The following is a 5,287-nucleotide window of genomic DNA, read 5'->3' as shown; positions in this document are numbered from 1 at the left end:
CACAGAGAGAATTGAATCTTAGGCAGAGACGATGGTTAGAATTGTTAAAGGACTATGATATCAGTGTGTTGTACCATTCAGGCAAGGCCAATGTTAAGGCAGATGCCCTAAGTACAGTGTCCATGGGTAGTGTTTCGCATGTGGTAGAAGGTAAGAAAGAGTTGGCTCGTGATGTACATCATTTGGCTAGGTTGAGGGTTAGGTTGTTTGACTCTGCTGAAGGTAGTATAGGGGTTTAGAGTAGTTCTGAATCCTTCTATTCATCCTGGTGCCACCAAGATGTACCGAGACTTATGGGAAATCTATTGGTGGAGTGGCATAAAGAAAGATATAGCAGTGTTTGTAGCTAAGTGTACAACATGCCAACAGGTTAAGGTTGAACACCAAAGACCTGGTATATGATGCAAGAGTTTAGTATTCTCACCTGGAAGTGGGAAGAGATAAATATGGACTTCGTGATTAGTTTACCTCCTTCCCGACGCCATCATGATTCCATTTGGGTTGTGGTTGATAGGTTGACTAAGTCTGCTCATTTCTTGCCTGTTCATACTTCATATACTGCTGAGGATTACGCTAGATTGTATATCCGAGAGCTATTCAGACTGGATGGAGTTACCTTGTCTATCATTTCGGATAGGGGTACTCAGTTCACTTTGCAATTTTAGAAAGCTTTTCAGAAGGGTCTTGGTACCCAAGTGCTTTTGAGTTTTGATTTTTATTCACAAACTGATGGTCAGGATGAGTGGACCATCCCGACCTTAGAGGATATGTTGAGAGCTTGTGCACTTGACTTTAAGGGAAGTTGGGATGATCACTTATCGTTAATAGAGTTTGCTTATAATAACAGTTTCCACTCTAGTATTGGCATGACTCTGTTTGAAGCCTTATATGAAAGGAAGTGTAGATCACCCATATGTTGGTTGAGGTGGGTGAAGCGGCTGTGAGTGGTCCTGATTCGGTATTTGAGGCTATGGAAAAAGTTAAGTTGATTAGGGAAAGGTTGAAAACTGCGCAGAGTCGTCAGAAGTCATATGCGGATGTTAGAAGGAGAGACCTTGAGCTTGAAGTTTGTGACCTAGTGTATCTGAAAATTTCACCCATGAGGGGGGTGAAGAGATTCGGAAAGAAGGGGAAGCTTAGTCCCCGTTATGTTGATCCTTACAAAATTCTTAGTCGTGTTGGTAAAGTAGCTTTATGAGGTCGAGTTGCCTTCCGAGTTGTGCTCTGTTCATCCAATATTCCATATCTCCATGCTTAGAAAGCATATTAGCGATGCTGTGGTAGTGGATTCCTCTGTTAGTGCTGACATTCAAGAAAATCTTTCTTTTGATGAGATTCCTGTTGAGATTCTTAATTTCAGTGTCCGAAGACTAAGGAACAAAGAAGTTCCCTTGGTCAAGGTGTTGTGGCGAAACCAATCTGTTGAGGGTGCAACTTGGGAAGCTGAGGCGGATATGCGATCCAAGTACCCGCACCTATTTTCCGTGAACTCCAATCAAGCCGAAGGTACCATTCTTTCCTAAATCATGCACTTTTGATAAAAGTTGCAGCAGTTCAGTTGTCATTTATTATGTGTTCAACTGTAGTTTCTTGAATTTATGCATTCATGTTGCATTCGGAGAGAGAAACGATGTGGTGATGAGTCTAACGAATGGTTTCATCTGTATGCTCTATTCCCTATCTAATCTTGGCATGTATAGCGTCATTCAAGGATGAATATTTCCAAGGGGGGATGATGTAATACCTCGGGAAATTTTTCGTTGAAATTTTATGCGTAAACGTGTTGGGTTTTATCTTCTAGAATGAATTATAAATTTTTCATGTAGAATTTCTTAGATTATGACCCATCATTGCGTAGAGTATCAAATAAGCTTTCCAACTACATGTGGATTATCCAAAACGGACACCCGAGCGACGAGTTATGAACATTCCAATCGAACCGTGAATAGTAGTGAACAGTAAAACGTGCAGGAAAAAGTACTGAGGCTTGGCGAATTTTTCCTCCAACTTTAAACGATCATAACTCCTTTTACATAATGATCTGGGTGATCTACTATATATCAATGGAAAGATCTGGGAGTCCTCTTTCCAATGAAATTGGTTTCATCCAATTTGTCTATCGGAGCAAAAGGTTATGGTCGATCTACTTCAGCCTATCAAAAGAGAATTTTTAGGTCAACTTCAAACAATCATAACTCCTTGTACACAATGATCTAGGTGATATACTACATATCAACGGAAATATATGAGAGTCTTCTTTCTAATGAAATTTTTTTCATCCAATTTGGATATCAGAGTAAAATGTTATGGTTGATCTACTTTAGACTATCAAAACAGTCCACCAAAGGACAGATTCAAGAATTATTTGATTTTTAGGAGCGTTTTGGTCATTCCCCCTCACCCAAAATCCGTCCAAACCCTATATTAAAGCCTATTAGAAACATTATATGTTATATTTCATCAAATTCCCTCAAAAAGAAAATCCTAAGATCCTACATCCAACTTCAAGAAGCTCCAAAGTTCACCATTAATTTTGTAAATTTATTCAAGATTCCAAGTTCCTAGTTCAAGAACTCCAAGAACCATCATTCAAAGGAACGATTAACATCTCAAAAATGAGTATCGATCTAAAGTTCATCATTCAAGGTATGTGGGGTTTTTCAACAAGAACTCTCTTTCGTTCTTGTGCCCAAAAGTAATTTTCTTTACAAAGGCATGATTTTATTTGTTTTTTATGAATTTGAAGCATGAACCCATATCTTATGATGATTATTATTAAATCTTGATATTTATGATTTTGAAAGATGAATTTACATGTGTGGAGATATAAAGCATGAATCTTGAATGATATTTATCATGATTTTGATATTTGGGTCGTGAATCCCCATTGAAAATTATATTTTTTTTGAGAAAGTGTGTGTTATAAGAACGTTGATGTTGAATATTTGTGTTATTTTGAATGATTTAACCTTTTGATCTTAATGGAGTTGTTTTGAACTCGAGTGTGAAAAAAATCCACAACGTGGTTGATTTTGATAGATGGGAAGCATGATGGCTCCCAATGTATATTTATATATTACTGAAATTGTTTTGTTGTGGATTATCTTTGAAATGATTTGAGCTAAGTTCGGGAGAAATCCTTAGCATCGAGTGGGAGGTATAAAGTGACCTTACTTCCCTATAACTACGTGCCCCCGTAGGAGTGAGCCTGAGGCTGATTTATATAGTGATCACTAGTTTGTGTGGATTTGATATCGATAGTCCTACTCCGATGGAAAGGATAGGATGGCTCTCCCCAACGTGGGTTGTACGTTGGACTCCATGTTGCTCACATGGTTTATGTTTGTTATAGGATCTTCCAGTGTGTGTGTGTTTCCTTGTGTCTATGGTGAATGGTGAAATAGTTTGAAAGTGGAATTGGGAAAGTTATTCTTTCGAAAGATTTAACTGATATTTACATTATGAGAATTGATATTCTTGATGAACTGAAAGTGATTGACAAATTATATGATGACTCACATGTGTTATTGTACTTATTTCATCCTCTCATGATTATGATGATTTTCTTTGGGCTATGTGAGTCTTTCATACTTCCTGCATATTTTTCATAAATATTTATGATGATGATATTTATACAACGGCATACACCCCCATATACTCAGTTCCTTTCCATGGTACTGACCTACATCTTCGAATGTGGGCTGTATTTTCTCAGAATGTAGGTTCAGGTGCTCAGTTCCAGGTTCGATAGTGATTCTTCGGGCACGTTGTTCTACATCCTCTGTTGTGGTGAGTCCTCATGTTCCGAGGACGTGATGTCTGATGTTGGTTTCACAGAATTGTTTACATTTGATAATTGAGTATGAGTCAGTTGAGCATATCTCAATGGCTCACTGGTTTTATTGATTTTATTAGAGGCTTGTCAGAGTAGTATAGATGTTGGGAGTTGATTAATAATTCGTATTTTGTTATCTTTCTTAAATTCTTTTATTCTTGGATGATGATTACTCTGTTGATATTCGAGGGTTATTTATGGAAACCCCGTTGATTTGTGCCGAATTGAATGAAAATTGCTCAAAGGGTTAGCTTGGGGACACTCGTAGCCTCAAGCACTGTGTGACACTCCGGGACCCATTTTTTGGGGCGTTACACCAAATTTCCATGCTACTTTATGGCCATGACTTCTATGGTCATCTTGACGGCACCACGTTGTCTCCTCTGAAAACAAGCATCACTAACGAAATTGAATTCGCCAACCCCAAATACAAGGATTGGTTTCTTCAAGATAAAATAATCTAAACTGCTCTTATGGACTCTGTTGATGCCACAATTACATCCATTGTCGCCTCCACAGGCAACTCCAAGCTGCCTGGGATCAGCTTCACACCTCCTTTGTGAACAAATCTCAAACCCGCATATTTAGCCTCTGTCATCATATTAGTCGGGTCAGTAAAGACAATAATCTATTGTTGAATATTTGCATGAGATTTGCTCTATGTCTGATGAGCTCGCCACAGCTAGGTCATCGGTCAATAACGAAGAACTTATGGTGAAAGTTTTGACTGGACTTGGTCCAGAGTTCTATGAGATTTCAGCAGCTATACGGGCATGAGACTCTCCAAACAACTACGACGAACTTTTTTACAATCTTCTTGATCACAAAGTGTTCCTCAAACATAATGACATCAAAAAGGCAACCACACAAGTCACTGCTGCAGTTGCTCAATGTGTCATAAATTCTGAATCAGCACCATGCAATAATCGATGCCCACCCAACAACAACAACTGGCATCCCTAAAACAGACATCCCAATCAAAGTGCTATTCCTCAGGATTCCAACAATAGTTCTCAGTGATGTAAATTCCCACACCAATCTTCACGAGTCTGTTGTTATCTCTGTGATAAATTTGGCCATACAACAAATGTCTGTCGGTCCCGATTTCACAACCACTTTGAAGCTAAGGCTAATCTTGTTGTCCAAACACTGCCAAATGACCCATATATTGTAGACTCGGGTGCATCTCACCACATTACCTCTGATACCAACTCCCTACACAATGTTTAGGACTTCAAAGGGGTGGAGGAAGTGATGACGGGTAATGGTAATGTGATTCTAATTACTCAAACTGGTACTACTCATTTATATGTGTCAAATAATTCCTTCAAACTCTCTACTATTTTATGTGCTCCTACTATTAAGCGCAAGCTTATTTTCGTTTCTCAATTTTGTCAAGATAACCAAACCTCAATAGAATTTTTTCCTTTTAACTTTTTTGTAAAGGATCAT

Source organism: Capsicum annuum, chromosome 1 (assembly GCF_002878395.1).
Source record: "Capsicum annuum cultivar UCD-10X-F1 chromosome 1, UCD10Xv1.1, whole genome shotgun sequence".
In the NCBI taxonomy this organism is placed as follows: Eukaryota; Viridiplantae; Streptophyta; class Magnoliopsida; order Solanales; family Solanaceae; genus Capsicum; species Capsicum annuum.
The sequence above is the reverse complement of the archived record's forward strand: the minus strand, read 5'-3'. Positions refer to the sequence as shown.